This window comes from Medicago sativa, chromosome 1 (genome assembly GCF_051527215.1).
Source record: "Medicago sativa cultivar Bolivia chromosome 1, Bolivia_mono, whole genome shotgun sequence".
Taxonomy (NCBI): Eukaryota; Viridiplantae; Streptophyta; class Magnoliopsida; order Fabales; family Fabaceae; genus Medicago; species Medicago sativa.
This window is the reverse complement of record NC_140749.1, coordinates 49,823,253-49,841,909: the sequence shown is the minus strand read 5'-3', so window position 1 is coordinate 49,841,909 and position 18,657 is coordinate 49,823,253. Positions and strand designations below refer to the sequence as shown.

The 18,657-nt window shown below is 36.8% G+C and overlaps 2 pseudogenes; one reads left to right on the top strand and one right to left on the bottom strand.

The window, feature by feature from the left end:
* The first annotated feature begins 2,970 nt into the window (after nt 1-2,970).
* LOC146955084 (uncharacterized) lies at nt 2,971-6,703 on the top strand (annotated as a pseudogene).
* A 4,599-nt stretch (nt 6,704-11,302) lies between these two features.
* On the bottom strand, nt 11,303-15,131 carry LOC146955083 (uncharacterized; annotated as a pseudogene).
* Nucleotides 15,132-18,657: the final 3,526 nt, after the last annotated feature.

Below are 18,657 nucleotides of genomic sequence, written 5' to 3'. Positions count from 1 at the left end.
TTCATTCCAGGCCACCAAAACAACTTCTTCAAATCCTGATACATCTTAGTCGCTCCTGGATGAATACTCTGTTGAGGCAAAATCCCTAATTAATTTTAAAATAATAAACCAATATGATTAAAGAATTAATGGACTTTGATTAATTCCTTGGTATTTAACTTGTGCTCTTGAATGTTTTACTAAGACAGGAACAATGTTTAAATCATACCAAGAATCAAGAAATCAAAGGACATTTGAATTCAAGATCTAACACTGAGGTCAGAAAGTTAGATCAGAATGTTGCTCGAAGATCAGAATGTTCAAGCAAAGATCAGAAGGTTGTTCTTAACAAGCCAAGAATCTCACGAACATTGATCCAGGTTATGCAAGGCACATGTGACATGGATATATGTCCAGAAAAGTACATTTGCATGGATCAAGCAATAAAGGCATCTATGGTGATTAAATGATTAATGGACTTTGATAGTTCTTGGTATTTGTGCGTTCTTGAGTGATTAACTAAGACACAAACAAAGTTTAAGTCATACCAAGATACAAGAAATCAAAGTACATTTGAATTCATGAACTAATTCTGAAGTTCAGAAAGTTAGTTCAGAATGTTGATCAGAGAGTTGATCAGAACGTTCTAATGAGAGTTCAGAAGGTTGTTCATAACCAAACCCATATTCATCAAGAACGTGTATCAGAGATAACATATTCTCTGAACTGAATAAAGCAGATTTCCTGGAAGCATGAGCCTGAAGCTGCAGACCCACTATCCTCTCTTTCCTGCACAATATCCAAGACAGATTTGAATCAAACTTTATCCTACTTTTCCAGCAACTTTTGATGCATATGGAGAAGCTACTTTTTGGTGGATAAAACTCAACAAATCTTGTGTCACGTACTGGGCAAGCCCAGAAATTCATCAAACATTCATCAATGATGAACCCAGATGAAAAACATCATGAATATCCAACATTCTGATGAAGAACACAGCAACATTCTGATGTTCATCCTGGGAACGCAACAACATTCTGATGGTCAGAATGTTCACCCAGATTTTCAAGTTAAAGCTTGTGGGGCCCAGGACACATGGCATAACACCATTGGTCACCTTACAACGGCTATATGAGCCCAAAGACTCTATAAGTACAGATCAAAGGCTCAGCTTTACTTGCACCATTGCAAAGCATACAAGAAAACAACTTGATTTTGTTTGAAGCTCTTGCAATCTGAAATTGATCAATCTCTAAGGCTTTTGTTTCCTTAGTGCACATCAATACTCTCTGTTATCTCGTGCAAAGATAACTTTCTCTTCCCCCTCCTCTGTTTGATTCTCAAACATTCAAACTCCACACAAATTGCAAAGCATACAAGAAAACAACAAAGTTTGTTTGAAGCTTTTGCAAACTGAAATTGATCAATCTCTAAGGCTTTCATTACTTAGTGCACATCAATACTCGTTGTTATCTCTAAGATAACTTCTCTTTCTTTCTTCTTGTCTGTTTGATTCACAAACATTCAAACCTTCATACAAATTGTAACAAAGTCTCTTCTAGCTTTAGGGGTACTAAAGTGTTAGTTTGAGCAAAGGTTGTAAAAGTCTAAGTGGTAAACTTAGCAACAAGGTGCAAGCCTGCTGAGGCTTAGAGAATACAGGATTGTAAGTGTTCAAGTGAACACAGATTGTAAGGTGCCGCATTTGAGAGGTTATCTCAAGCATCATAGTGGAAACTCTCACAAGAGTGTGAGGAGTGGACTAACCCACATTGGGGGAACCACTATAAACTTCTGTGTGTTCTTTCTCTTCCCTTTACTCTTTTAAATTCAGTATGCACTAAACACACACAACACAGTTACTTAATTAAATCAGTTTCTGTATAATCTGCACAAGAACGTCAGAACGTTCTGAAATCAGAAAGTTAACTTAACTATTCCAAGTAAACTACTTGAGAATCATTTTTAAGTTGCAGGTTAATTTTTAATGGGTCACAATTCAAACCCCCGTTTCTTGTGACTATTTTATCCACTTCAATTGGCATCTGAGCCTACCTCTATGGTTGGAGCACTCAACAATGTATGAGGAAAAGATCCAGAAGGAAGTGATGTCAAAACCTGCAAATCAAAGTGCATGTCACACATGCAACAATGTGGGATACTTCAAAACTAAATGCTCTCTGAAGAAGAAGATGCAAAGATGGCAACCAGAGATGATTTTGAAGAAGAAGAAGAAGTCAACACATGAGTAAAGACAAACACAAGAAGTGAAGAGGTAAGAAATTCTAATCCTCATCTTTTATATAAAGTGTTTAATAATATCTCATATGACTCATGCATTTTATCTTAAAAGTATGAACTTTTAAAATAATAACTTTTCTTGTAAAAAGAAAGAAAATGTGAAACTACTTATCTTGAATGATATATCTTAAAACCATTCAAAATTGTAGCACTCTCATTTTAATATATTTGAGAAAATGTTATTTTAAAGAGAAGTAATATTTTAAAAAAAGGACATAACCAACTTTATAAAGTCTGTTAAGACCTTTCAAAAAAGGCTAGTTTAGGATTCATTACCTATCACAAACAAAAGTGAGAAGGTAAATAAAAATGATCATTTTGAAAAAGAATTCAACATTTTTATAAAAAGAAACTTGAGAAAAATCCTCATTTCAAAAAGACATTTTATCCTAAATTAGATTGGTCTCAAAAGGTTGAGATTGGTAAAACATAATGTTCTTATTACAACAAATCTGATTATCTTAAATCAGAATGTGGTCATAAGAAAGAATCTCTTAAAAAGAGAAACACTAACCTTCAAGGACCCAAAGTAATATGGGTACCAAAAGCTTTATCAATCTGTGATGCAGGAATATTTGCTTCCAAGATTATATGTGGAGAAAATGTTCAATCACTAGAAGATAAGCAAATGGAATTTACAACTAGTTTTGATCTCAACACAGAAGATCTAAAACTCAGACTTCAACACTGATGTGTTTCAAGATGCTCGGAAAAACAGTTCAGATTGTTCAAGAAACATCTGAAACTGAAGATCAGAATGTTGAAGAACTTCAAAAGGAAGTTGATGTTGCTGAGAATGAAAATCAGCAAGCTGAAGCAATACCTCAAATATTGAGATTGCAGCCCATAAGGTTCATGAAGTTGATGCAACTACTGAAACATGAATTCAGAAAAGTTGATGCAGCTACTAAAAGATGGAACTCAGAAAGTTGATGAAGTTCCTGCATAACAACCTCAGAAGGTTAATGAAATTGAAGAAGCTTCTGAAAAATACCTCAGAAAGCTAACAAAGCTGGAAGCTTTTATTGGAGAAGGATCCGTTAAATCTTCTACTGCTGAAACAACTTCAAAATCTGAAGTGATGTTACTAACATCATGAGTGAACTCCAGTTTGATGAACAAGAAATTGTTCTAGAATCTGATGTGGGAAATGATCCTGTGTCATTAAAAGATCAAGATATGCATGATGTTGCTAAAGCCTTAACCACAAACATGCTTAGTGAAAACACTACCACAAAGGAATCTGATGAGGATGAGCTAGCTGGAAATCAAGCTGGTTTTAATCTGAATATGGAGGAATTCAGCTCAAACTTCAATACAAATATCCTTGAGGATTCTCATATGGAAAATGATGGAACAATTCCTTCAACTCAAGTTCAGAATGTTCAAAGAAACATTCTTCATGAACAAAGCATTCCATCTGTTGATCATATGTCTGAAACATCTGGATATGTTTGTTGGTGTAAGCCCTAGAGGCCAATAATTTATGTTAAACTTATCTTATGTATCATGACTTTTATTATTGAATAATATATGGCACTCTTTATTATATTTATGTAATGTTAATAAAGTCCTTAGAATAGATAGTTCGTGTAATAATATAATTAAGTGTGACTTAATCATGAGATTACATTATCATAAAGAACACTATTCTTAAATGCATCCGTAGTCAAAGCTTTAATATGAATAAAGGATAATAATAAAGCATCGAGACTATTATGTATGTAGACTGATGACCGCATCTCATGGGTCATAGATATGAGATATTAAGTCTATACATAGGTATAAGTATTAGGAGTAATATTTATACTGGATTGACCCACCGTGAGAATACTACATAGTATGTTATGATATTGTCATAAGATATTCTCACAATGATAATAATGTATATCGCTCTTAGACCTGAAACCACTATGATTCCTAGATGTGGACTCAAGTGCTTTGTTGCCATTCTAACGTTGTCTGTAACAAGATAACCATAACGTTGGTTGATGGGTACTTGATGAATCATGCTGAGGGACATGAGTGTCCTAGATGGGATTTGTCCCTCCTCATAAACAGGATATATATCTTTAGGCCTCTTGATGAAATATGACTGTAAAACTGCATGGTCATGCCGAACTAAGTCAATATAAGATATTGGACTTATTCGTTATTCAGTATATTTTGGAATCAAGAAATATAAATATTGATCTATACAAGGGTGACAAAATATCTATGCCTTGGGATCAATGAAGATATCGAGACAAAGGAGTAATTATACACATGAGTATTATCATGGAAAGGTTTCGTCAGATCACTTGACATTCTTGTCACTTGGGTAGCAATGATGTGTTGCTAGATACCGCTCATTGTTTATAGTATTAAATATTAGATTTAATATTATTGCCAACGTGACTCGAACCTATAGGGTCACACACAAAGAACAGTCAAAAGAGAAATATATAAGTATGACTTATATAAAGGGGTGCGTTTAGGAAATGATGCTAATTAGTTAGCAAAACTACTAAACTCGTTGTTGGGCTTAATGAAGCCCAATAGTGACTTCTGACTTGCAGAGCACACTAGAAGTTCTATAAATAGAACCCTAGTGCTGAAGTTTTTGGTTACAGGTTTTAGAGCAACCCTTTCTTCTCTGCACTTCTGATTCCTTGGCTAGCACCGAGTTTTGGAGGAGCATTGTTCGTGTGGACTTGCTAGAGGCTTTGCTGCTTGCTGCTTGCTTGGCTGTGATCGAGATTCCAGTTTCCAGTTTTTAGCTTTCAGATTTCACACTTTGAGGTGAGGTAACAATCGAATCACTAATTCATGTTTGAATTTCGTAATGATCCAAGGAAAGAAAATCGAAATTATTCCGCTGCTTCTACTCCCTTCTGTTGTATTCGATTTTCCTTCAATATTAAAAGACAGTCAGATCAGAAAGTTGGAAAGACTAAGAAGAAGAGAAGGCTACTGATGATTAAACTGCTTCAGAAGGACATCCTTATTGATGCTTGGAGTTCTCCATCCAAATGAGAAAGTATTTCAAAGAAAGAGAAGCATGCTCTCTTCATTGAATCTCAAAGTAAGGAACATCATCCTATAAGGCACACATTTATTTGCACTATAATAAATATGATGATTATTCGCATCAATATATGTCATGTTTAATATGTGCTTATATCAAATGTTTAAACTTAAATGCAATAATTGTTTCACACTTTGTTCATACTCATTTCATGATAGTATCATACTCCTTTGCAACTGCACAAGTCATAATTGATGATTAAAATCATTGCATGATGTCTTATGCTTTAAATGTGTTACATCATTTTGTGAATACTTATCTTTTCACATTTAAAATAAATGAATATGATACATTTCTATCTGATTTATTAACATGAGTTGCAAACTAAATCATCATTGTTGTGAAATAATTCATAGGAAGATTTATGTTTGATCCTAAATGTTGAATCATGATTGTTCATTGATATGATGCATAAAAAAAATGTTTTAATTTATCAAACTTCAGAATAATCTGAAACGTGAAGATATTCACTTAATTTTGGTAGGATTTATAAAAATATCATTCCTCAAACATGATTTTAAATGAACCATATGTTTGAATTTATCTTTAGAAGATTTTATATATACCTGATCTTCATTTTGATGTTGTGTGTGATCTTGTTATAATCTTCAAAAATTGCTCTAAGGTTTGCATAATTTGTTGTTAAAAATGTGTTGGCCTTGCTTTGAGCATGAAAGTTTGCTTTAAGCATTGTTGAATAATTATCTTACTTTAAATGCAAAATTTAAAGATAAAGATTGTGTTGTAAACATCAATGGCATATCAATATGTGCTATATTTCAAACATGTACAAAAGAATCTCATTTAACTCCAGTTAAAAGGATTTTTAGATATCTAGTAGATACTACTGATCTTGGCCTTTGGTATAGAAAAGGTTCTTGTTTTGATCTTGTAGCATATTTTGATGCTGATTATGCTGGAGACAATGTTGAGAGGAAGAGTACAAGTGCCTCCTGTCAATTCTTGGGACAAGCATTGATTGAATGGTCTTGACACCATTGCACTCTCCACAACTGAAGCTGAGTATGTATCTGCAGCTAGTTGTTGCTCTCAAAGCTTGTGGTAAGAAATCAGTTGGAAGATTACTCACTAAGGTACATAAGTGTTCCTATTTTTTGTGTGATAATACAAGTGCAATTAATCTTTCTAAGAATCCTGTTCAGCATTCTAGGTCTAAACATATTGAAACAAAGCATCATTTTAATAAAGACCATGATCAGAAAAAGAATATTGCATTAAAGCTTTGTTGATACTGAAAATCAACCAGCTGACTTTTTCACAAAATCCCTTGGTGAGGATAGATTAAATTTTCTTAAAGAAAAATTGTTAATCATGAAAAATCCCAATAAATATTGATTACAGATCACTAAGGGCCTTAGACTAAACCCCTTGATGTCATCTGATGCAAATCAGATAGATCTATCTCAATCTGGACATTCATCAGAATGTTCCAGAGTTCAGAATGTTCCTGAGCTCAGAATGTTCTCCAGGTCAGAATGTTCATAAAGGTCAGAATGTTCAAAACCTCAAATCTGGGTCATAAATTTCATGCGTGAGATTTTGTGTTGATTTCTCCAGAGATTCTTCTATAAACTTAAGCATTTAATGCTTGGTTATAAGAAGTTACATTTAAGGTTTAACCACCATGTAAAACCTTAACTATCAAATCAACCAATCCCCTTTCACTTTTCAAAACGGCTACTTTTCTCTCTCTCCTATCGGTTCCAATTTTCCTCCTTCCCAATGTAACTGCTACTTTTTCTCTCCTTCTTTCTTTTCACTTTGCACGTTTGGTCTATATAATCAGTAACAATTCTGATTATTTCACATCTACTTCAAATCCAAACTTCTCACTTCAAATTTTTCAAAATATTCAAAAACACTTTGTTCTTCACTTTTTCTGCGAAATGGCAAGAACCAAAACTACTTCAAAGTTTGCTGATGATGAGAATTCTCAAGTTGAATGCTCTCCATCGCCACTACAAAATGCTGCTGCTGATCAAAACTCTGATCAACAACCTTTAAACGAAAACCCTGTTCACACAATTCTTCCTGACGTCATTTACCCTGCTTTTGACACTCCAAAATCTTCAAAATCAAAATCCTCTAAAAAACCCATCACCAAACCTAGACCCATTCCTACCAGACGGTCAACTAGGATGAAGAACTCTTCAAAGGAACCAAAGGTCTCTCATGTGAATCTAGTCTCTGATGAAGAGAAGAAGACAGATTCAAGTGATGAGGAAAAGGTAAAAGATTCTGAAGAGGAAATTGAAGAAGATCCAAAAGAAGAAGTGGAAGTCCCTGAAAAGGAAGTTGAAGAGAAAGTAGAAGAGGACTCTGAACAAACTCTCATTGAGATTGTTAAGGATGCAAGAAAGACTTATAAGAAGGGAAATAAAGTTGCTTCTCTTTCAGAGGAAAAACCTTCATCTCAGCATGATGGTGAAAATGCTGCAGAAGTAGATGAAGAAGATATAGAGGATGATGAAGAAGAAGCTTCTTCTAAAAAGCATGGAAAAGGAAAGGATATTGCCAAGGTTGCTGCAGTTATAAGGGCTCAAAGAGCAGAGAAGATTGCTCTCAGACCAATGAGCAGAATAAAATACTTTGAGTTTGGAAGCTTGGAAACAAAGGGGTAGAATCTGAAGGAGTTCACCGATCCACAAGGATGGCCAAACTTTGTATCTTTGCAAGAGCACACATATGAAGATCTGGTTAGATAGTTCTACACCAACTTGACTGTGAAGCAGAAGAAGAATGAAAATGAGAACTTTCTCATCTCATCTGTCAAGGGTATTCAGATCACAGTAACTTAAGAATTTCTCTCTGAAGCCTTGAAAATCCCAAATGAAGGTAATAAGTTGTTTTCTTGTTCATGGTACATTGATGTTAGGGTTAACCGTAATCAACTCATAGTCAAATACACCAAAGAAAATCACACCTTTAACTCCACAAATCTAGAGGATGCCCAAAAAATCCTTCACAACATGGTTAGACATACCCTAGTACCCAAGTGTGGCTCTTTTGATGTTGTCTCTGATATGGACCTATGCATCATCTACCACCTCATGAACAAAATCAAGCTGAACCTTTGCTTCATCATGATTCAACATATGATTGATTCCTGTTTGGCCTACAAACAAACAGTTGCTGGGTTACCTTATGGAATGCACCTAACCCCCATCTTTCAGAAAGAAAAAGTGCCTCTTGAGGGAGAAAAACGTAAGCTTGACTTCATGAAGTTCACATCAAAGACTTTAGGTCAACTTCGCATCACCACCTCAAACATGCCATCATTCACAACTTCTGGAACTTCTGGTTCTGCTAAGAGAACTTCTAATAAGAATGTTCAGAAAACCAGAAAGAAGAGAAAGGTAGAGGAAATCATAGATGAATCTCCTAAGAATGAAGAAACTAGACCTTCCTCTCCACCAGAATTGAAGATGTTCTCTGAAGTTTCCAAGCTTGCAAGGGAGATTGTAGAAGAAGGAAGCTCTCAATTCAAAGCTTTGCTTGGAGAGTCACTAACTGAAGATGATGCTCAGAAGAATAATGATGCATCTCTTCAAAGGGAAGCTGAGAATATTAAGCAAGATACTGAGGCTCATAAAGGTATACCTCAAGCTGCTCAGAATGTAGATGAAGATAATAAGGAAGTGGCTGAGATCTTAGCTTCAAACATGTCAATTGAGGGAGATGTTCAAGTTGAATAAATGGAGTTCTCAACTGGGTTTGACCTTAACCTTGAAGATGTCAATACTGACTTCAACAATGAAATATTTCAAGATGGTCAGGGAACCACTCAACATGTTCAGGAATCAATTGTGGCTCAGGAAGTTGCAATTCCTGAAGCTCATAATGTTGAAGTCTCTACAGCTCAGAATGTTAAAGTTTCTACTGCTCAGAATGTTAAAGATGTTCAGTCAAGCAGAATGTTCAAGAATTTTATGATCAGAATGCATCAAATGAACCTCTTCAAGGTAGCCTGCTGTCAGCAGATCCAATGTCATTGGCTTCAGGATCTTTGCCCTCTGTAGAGGTACATCTCATGGCTCAAACTGGTCAGAATGTTAATCTGTCTTCTTCCACTATGGGATCTGTTGCTGGTGCAAGCAACTTCCTGGTCTCTGATCTTCCCACTCCAAACACTATTCCCTCATACACTCCACCACCACCACCAATGAAAACCACCACGACAAGCAAGCTTCCCAACATGGCTGCTCTCTTTGACTCTCCCAATACCTTTGTATCTGCCAACAGACAGAAGGCTGAAGCCTCTGATGTTGCTCCAGCTGCTCCATCTGCTAAGCCGTCAAGGGCTGAGAAGTTAGCCTCTTGGACACTCAGGGTCTCTACCAAGACTCACAAAATTGTGTGTGCACTGGCTGATTGGACTGTCAAAGTCCATGCTCCTGGTTTGGCCATTCCTGGACCAACCTTTGCTGACCAATCTATCTTTGATGAAGAACCATCCTCTGATTCTGGGGACCCTTCTCCCTGAATCTTTTTATGTCATTCCTCCCTATCCTTTTTGCAGATGACTAAAGGGGGAGAAGCTTTAGGATTTAAGGTCTTAAGTTTTTCTTAGTTTTAGGCCCTAAGTAGGTCTAGTGATCAATAGTTATTGGAGTTTAAAAACTTCACCTTTTTTTTGATCACATGCTAAGAATTTCTTTTTTGTTTTGAACCATATGTATCATGTAATGTACTTCATGTTTATTTCAATGAATGAATATTGATTTTGGTTCAATCTTGCATATTTTTATTTTTATGCAATATATTATGAAATTGAGGGAGAGCTTTTTAAAGTTCTTAAAAACTCTGCATAATGGATTATAAAAATGAGGGGGAGCATTAAAATAAATTTTCAAGCTCTGTTATTCTTCATATATATAATCAAAATCCTTAATCCTAAATCATAGGTTTATCATCTTCAAAAAGGGGGAGATTGTTGAGGCAAAATCCCTAATTAATTTTAAAGATAATAAACCAATATGATTAAAGAATTAATGGACTTTGATTAATTCCTTGGTATTTAACTTGTGCTCTTGAGTGTTTTACTAAGACAGGAACAATGTTTAAATCATACCAAGAATCAAGAAATCAAAGGACATTTGAATTCAAGATCTAAGACTGAGGTCAAAAAGTTAGATCAGAATGTTGCTCGAAGATCAGAATGTTCAAGCAAAGATCAGAAGGTTGTTCTTAACAAGCCAAGAATCTCAAGAACATTGATCCAGGTTATGCAAGGCACATGTGACATGGATATATGTCCAGAAAAGTACATTTGCATGGATCAAGCAATAAAGGCATCTATGGTGATTAAATGATTAATGGACTTTGATAGTTCTTGGTATTTGTGCGTTCTTGAGTGATTAACCAAGACACAAATAAAGTTTAAATCATACCAGGATACAAGAAATCAAAGTACATTTGAATTCATGAACTAATTTTGAAGTTCAGAAAGTTAGTTCAGAATGCTGATCAGAGAGTTGATCAGAACGTTCTGATGAGAGTTCAGAAGGTTGTTCATAAGCAAACCCAGATTCATCAAGAACATGAAGAACATGCAAGCACACTTGACATGAATAAAAGGTCCCAAAAAAGTACATCTGCATGGATCTATCAACAATAATGACATGGACAAGGAACTATGTCAAAAAGGTCTTTAATGTTCATCTAAGACTATGAACATTAAAGTAATAGGATTATTCCAATGAGAATATTATCCTAGATGTTGCATTCATTGCACTTCAGTTGTGTCTATACTATTAGGATTGATTACATCAAACGTAGTCTTACAAATCATCCTAAAGTAAGCACAAATGAAACATTCTGATGATCAGAATGTTCACTCCTGCATATGCTTCCAGCCATGAACAGTGTAGTTGGTGGAAAGAAGAAAAAGGTAGCAAAAGGAGATCTTGCATCAGAGATAACATATTCTCTGAACTAAATAAAGCAGATTTCCTGGAAGCATGAGCCTAAAGCTGCAGACCCATTATCCTCTCTTTCCTGCACAATATCCAAGACAGATTTAAATCAAACTTTATCCTACTTTTCCAGCAACTTTTGATGCATATAGAGAAGCTACTTTTTGGTGGATAAAACTCAACAAATCTTGTGTCACGTACTGGGCAAGCCCAGAAATTCATCAAACATTCATCAATATGATGAACCCAGATGAAGAACATCATGAATATCCAACATTCTGATGAAAAACACAGCAATATTCTGATGTTCATCCTGGGAACGCAACAACATTCTGATGGTCAGAATGTTCACCCAGATTTTCAAGTAAAAGCTTGTGGGGCCCAGGACACGTGGCATAACACCATTGGTCACCTTACAACGGCTATATGAGCCCAAAGACTCTATAAATACAGATCAAAGGCTCAACTTTACTTGCACCATTGCAAAGTATACAAGAAAACAACTTGATTTTGTTTGAAGCTCTTGCAATCTGAAATTGATCAATCTCTAAGGCTTTTGTTTCCTTAGTGCACATCAATACTCTCTGTTATCTCGTGCAAAGATAACTTTCTCTTCCCCCTCCTCTGTTTGATTCTCAAACATTCAAACTCCACACAAATTGCAGAGCATACAAGAAAACAACAAAGTTTGTTTGAAGCTTTTGCAAACTGAAATTGATCAATCTCTAAGGCTTTCATTACTTAGTGCACATCAATACTCGTTGTTATCTCTAAGATAACTTCTCTTTCTTTCTTCTTGTCTGTTTGATTCACAAACATTCAAACCTTCATACAAATTGTAACAAAGTCTCATCTAGCTTTAGGGATACTAAAGTGTTAGTTTGAGCAAAGGTTGTAAAAGTCTTAGTGGTTAACTTAGCAACAAGGTGCAAGCCTGCTGAGGCTTAGAGAATAAAGGATTGTAAGTGTTCAGGTGAACACAGATTGTAAGGTGCAGGATTTAAGAGGTTATCTCAAGCATCCTAGTGGAAACTCTCACAAGAGTGTGAGGAGTGGACTAACCCACATTGGGGGAACCACTATAAACTTCTGTGTGTTCTTTCTCTTCCCTTTACTCTTTTAAATTCAGTATGCACTAAACACACACAACACAGTTACTTAATTAAATCAGTTTATGCATAATCTGCACAAGAACGTCAGAACGTTCTGAAATCAGAAAGTTAACTTAACTATTCCAAGTAAACTACTTGAGAATCATTTTTAAGTTGCAGGTTAATTTTTAATGGGTCACAATTCAAACCCCCCTTTCTTGTGACTATTTTATCCACTTCATACTCAAACTACTTCTGTGACCATCTTCCAAAATCCGTCTCTTAAGCTCAAGAACAGTTGGTACACAAACACGATCACGAAACATCAAAACACCGTTCTCACCCAATCTGAAGTCTCCACCTTTACCTTGGTTAACCAACACCACACGATCCACAAGTTCCAAATCTTCCTTCTAACCATGCTTAATCTCTTCCAAAATATTACTTGTCAGCTTCAACATTCCCAACCTCACACCCTCCGGTGTCAACTCACTAACCAAACTCAAATCTCGGAACTGCTCAATCAATTCCAACTCTTTAACCATCAAAGCAGACATATGCAACGACTTCCTACTCAAAGCATCAGCAACAACATTCACCTTCCCAGGATAATAACTTAGCTGAAAATCAAAATCCTTAAGATACTCCAACCATCTCCTCTGCCTCATATTCAACTCCTTCTGGTCAAACAAGTACTTCAAACTCTTGTGATCACTGAACATTTCAAACTTAGAACCATACAAATAATGCCTCCAAATCTTCAACACATACACAACTGCTGCCAATTCCAGATCATGAGTCGGATAATTCTTCTCATGCACTTTCAACTGCCTCGAAGCACAAGCCACAACCTGACGATTTTGCATAAGCACACCACCAAGACCCATCTTAGAAGCATCACAATACACAACAAACGATTCCTTCAGATTTGGCAAAATCAGCACTGGCGCTGAAGTCAACCTCTTCTTCAACTCTTGGAAACTCTTCTCACACTTAGCATCCCAAACATAAGCTTGTCCTTTCCGAGTCAACTGCGTCAATGGCAACGCCAACTTAGAGAATCCCTCAATGAAGCTCCGATAATAACCTGCCAATCCAAGAAAGCTTCTAACTTCAAAAACAGATTTAGGTGATTCCCACTGCAACACTGCATCAACCTTCGACGGATCCACGGCAATACCACCTTTAGAAATAACATGACCAAGGAAACTCACTTCCCGTAACCAAAACTCACACTTCGACAACTTAGCAAACAACTTCTTCTCCTTCAAAACACCCAACACAATCCTCAAATGCTCGGCATGCTCTTCTTCTGACTTAGAATACACCAAAATATCATCGAGAAACACCACCACAAAACGGTCCAGAAAAGGATGAAATATTCTATTCGTATATTCCATGAAGACACCTGGCGCATTAGACACTCCAAATGACATCACATAATACTCATAGTGTCCATACCTTGTTCGGAACGCAGTTTTGGATATATCTTCTGCCTTCACTCTAATCTGATTATATCCAGACCTCAAATCAATCTTGCTAAACACTTCCGCACCAACCAGCTGATCCATCAAATCCTCAATCTTCGGAAGCGGAGACCGATTCTTGATTGTTACTTTGTTCAATTGCCGATAATCCACACACAACCTCATGCTCTCATCCTTCTTCTTGACCAATAACACTGGAGCACCCCACGGAGAGACACTCGGCCTGATAAACTACTTCTCGAGCAACTCTTCCAACTGCTTCTTCAATTCACCCAACTCTGATGCAGACATCCGATACGGCGCAATCGAAATAGGACTGGTTCCTGGTACCAAATCAATTGCAAACTCCACTTCCCTCTCCGGCGGCAATTCGGTAATGTCCTCCGAAAAAACTTCTGGAAACTCTTGCACTACTGGCAAATCACCAACTCCTTTCTCACTACTTTCCTTCAAGGAAGCAAACATCATGAACACACTAGCTTCACCGTCCAAAGACTTCTTCACTTGCTCCGTAGTCAAGAACTTACCACCTTCCTCAGCTACTGGCTTAGAAAACGTTACACTCTTGGTCAAACAATTAATGTTAACACCAAAAGTCAACATCCAATCCATACCAAAAATCACGTCCATATGCTTCAACGGAAGACACACAAGATCCAACTCAAAATCAACGTTACCAAAAGTAACAGGACACTTAGCACACACTAGGGAAGTGGTCACTGAACCACTAGCCGGGGTATCGATAACCATTGAGACAACGAAGTCACAACCAAACCCAAACGCTCAACACAACTAGCCGCAATAAAAGAATGAGTAGCACCAGTAACAATAATTGCAATCAAAGGAGTACTATTGATAAAACACATACCTCGAATGAGATTATTCGGATGCTCCACCTCCTCCGCATTCAATGCGAACACCTTCCCCGCCGCCTTGTTCGGCTTGGCACACTTAGTACTGATATATGCCCCTTCTCACCACAATTGTAGCAAGTGATCTCCTTCCCAACATAAGTACACTCAAAAGCCTTGTGACCCGCTTTCCCACACTTGTAGCACTTATCACCATTCTTGCAATCATTAGCAAAATGACCAAACCTGCCACACTTGAAGCACTTGACCTCAGCAACATTCAACTAAGAGCCTCCACCACCTTCTTTCTTCTTTCCCTTGTCCTTGTTATATGGTTTCCCAAATCCATGACTCTTCCCCTTCTTATCATGCTGAGCCTTGTAATGATTAGCCCTAACCTTTCCGACATCATCAAACATACGACACTTATGCACCAAAGTATCAAAGTCTCGGATCTCCTGAATACACATATACTGGTAGATGTCGGGCCTCAGACCGCTTTTAAACTTCACAAACTTAGAACCCTTAGCATCCTCCGCATTAATGTACGGACAAAACCTCGAAAGCTCCTCAAACTTTGCCGCATACTCAGCCACTGAACGGTTCTCTTGCTTCAAGTTCAAGAATTCCACTTCCTTCTTAGTCCTCAAATCTTCAGGAAAGTACTTCCTCAAAAACTCAGTCTTGAACCTAGCCCAAGTCACAACTCCACCAACCTCAAGCTTTCCCTTAGCATTGGTCCACCAATACTCAGCCTCCTCAGCAAGCATATGAGTAGTCAATCTGACCTTCTGATCCCCACTAGTCACCATATCACGAAAGATCCTCTCCATGGCTTGCACCCATGTCTGAGCTCCATCCGGATCATACCTACCCTTGAACGTCGGCGGAATGTTTCTCAAGAAACGATCAAGCCTCCGCTCCTCAGTCTCTTCAGGATCACGATGACCAACCGCCGCCTGCTCGTTAGGCTGAGCCAACACCTGAGCCATCGAATCCAAAGCCTGCGCAATCGCCGCATCATCTCTACCACCAGCCATCTCATTTCTACACCAAAACCAAACCAACAGATAAGGACAACAGCTCAACAAAACAAGAACATATACCAAAGGTAATCCACTACCATTCGCGTACAAACAGGAAAAATCAACGCATACTAGTCCGGACAAGGACTGACCACGGCTCTGATACCAACTTGTAACACCCTTTTTCTATTAAAGCGATAAAACACGCGAATATTACAAATATTCAAGAAATAGACGCTACGGCTAACACAAAATCCAATAGCCAAACATACACGCATATATATATATATATATATATATATATATATATATATATATATAAGATATCTCAACAGTCACAACGGAATATAATTCATACATCTCCCAAATATATAAGCCATGGTCAAAATACATCATCATACAAAAATTCTCCAAGTCCGACATGTGGACAAATCTCAACAAAATAAAATAAAAACCAACAAGACATAGCAAGACTCTACGACCTAATCAGAGCCCTAAGCTACGACACCAGACGATAACGGAGAAAGCTCCCGCTATCCAAGCACTCACCTCAAGGAAACTACTCCTGCACAACGTCCACCCATCCATACAGACAGGTAGGCCGCAAAAACCACTGGGGGTAAGCATTACATTAATCATAATCAACAGATAATAATTGACATCAATAATCCAATTCATTTCTCAAATAGTTTGCATGAACAGTTAGCATCAATAATCACATTCATACAACAATCCAAACATCACAACTAGCACTCATCAAACATGTTCATCACCAACAACAAACATCGTTCACATACCACAATCAAGACACCATTTCAATATGCATTGAGCCTATACTCGACACATACATGCATGTGGTACCATACAACAACAATAGATGCCAACCGAACATCTAAGTAAGAGAACACCTCCTCTCTTACCAATCACCTATGTAAGAGTACACCTCCTCTGTTACATTTCACATATGACTCTATATGATCATGATGCATGAACATACAACAAGGACCCGACAATGCACAATTTCAACATAACAAACGCAAGAGTACACCTTCTCTCTTACAAGTCACCAATGTAAAAGTACACCTCCAATTACATTGACTATCTCAACAACGATTGCATTATCAAGTATACATGTCCACACATTCAGCAATCATAATCCACATAAGAGTCATCATCACACATATCAACATCAACCTACTAAATATCACAACAATTCCATATACTTTTCATAAATCAAGTAAAATGGAACAACATATCATTTCATGATAAGCATCATATTCAATCGTCCACAATCATCCACATATCGTCAATTAATCATATAAGATCATCCAAGAAAATTTATAGAGTCATCGGCTCAAAAGGCCCATTTTCAACAAGTTCGTCGCTAAAAAATCCTAACATTAGAAATAATTAAGCTATGGAGTCAAAACCAAGAAGACAAGTTTCAATGCCTCAACTAAGCATACCTCTAGGCCACATATGAGTGCAGTAGAGGATACCTCGGCGTTTCACCGGGCAAATACGACGAATTCATAAAAATCACAAAGTTCGTCTCCCTTTATCACTGTTCACAAAAATTTCCATTATCAAATCAAAACAAGTTAGATTCACCACATCATAGTTTAAGTACCATTATACACCTTAATTGAACTCATAAAACTCAAGTTTCGAAGATTGGAAACAATCCATAAGGTTTGGGTCGACTTAGAAATAGTTATGCGGAATTTTTGTAAAATTTCACTAAGACCTCTTTGAAGTATTTTCCTCATAACTCAAAAACCAAAAATCATTTTCAAGTCAAACCAAAGCCATTGGAAAGCTAACAAAATTATCTACAACTTTCATGTTTACACCGAAGGCCAATTCAAAACAGAAACGAGGGAAAAAGATTCAAGAACTCGAAACAGAAAAAGCTGTCTCTGGGCAATTTCGCTGATAGCGAAATAGGTCCAGACAGTTTCGCTTCTAGCGAGTTTTCTTAGCGAAATTCCCCTGTAGTTACGGGTTTGGCACCATTTTTCACCCCAAAAACTCAATTTTTGATCTCCCAAATGCCCAAACTCGTCCCAAAGGTTGTTTACAGGTATATGTACTCAAAATGTTTGAAAAACACATCCAAACATGAAATCAAACACCATTCCAACACAATTTGGCAAATCAACCCATTTTTACAAAACCTTCAACAACCATTCAATTCTCATCATAATTCACCAATACATGATACCCAAAGCATCAATTCATCAACAACACATCTAACAACAACAACAACAACATTTAATCATGATTTCATCAACAATATAACAACCACAACTTCATTCTTCATCATAATCATTCAAAAACATGATTTATGCATATAACCCATTTTGACAACCAAATTCAACAACAAAAACACAATTATCATTCAATTCATGCATATAATCATATCATTAAAATTAGGCACGAATTTCTACTTCTAAAATCAAACTAGTCATTTAATGAAAGAATTAGGGTAGAATCTACAACTATTAATTATGATTAAAGACTAACCCCCTTACCTTAATTCTTCAAAATCAACACTAGGGCTTCACTTTAGCTCCAATCCTAGCTCCAATCCTTGAAGCTTGACCTCCCTCTAGCTTTCTCGCTCTAGTTCTCCTCTTGAAACCTTTGTATTCTCTCTACTCTTTCTCTCTCTACCTCTTTCTACTGAAAATGAAATGTTGGTAAAAACCCTATTCTCACTACCAACTAGAGTTTATATAGGCTCTATCTAATTGGGCTCAACTCACAAAGTCTTAATGGGCCTAACCCATTTCTATTCTAAAACTACCCACTTAACGGTAAAATGTAATACTAACGGTCACCTACCGGTAAATAAATAATTACTACACTCTCTCTAGCAACTTAGTAAAATAACACTAATCTCACTAAGCACTAAAAA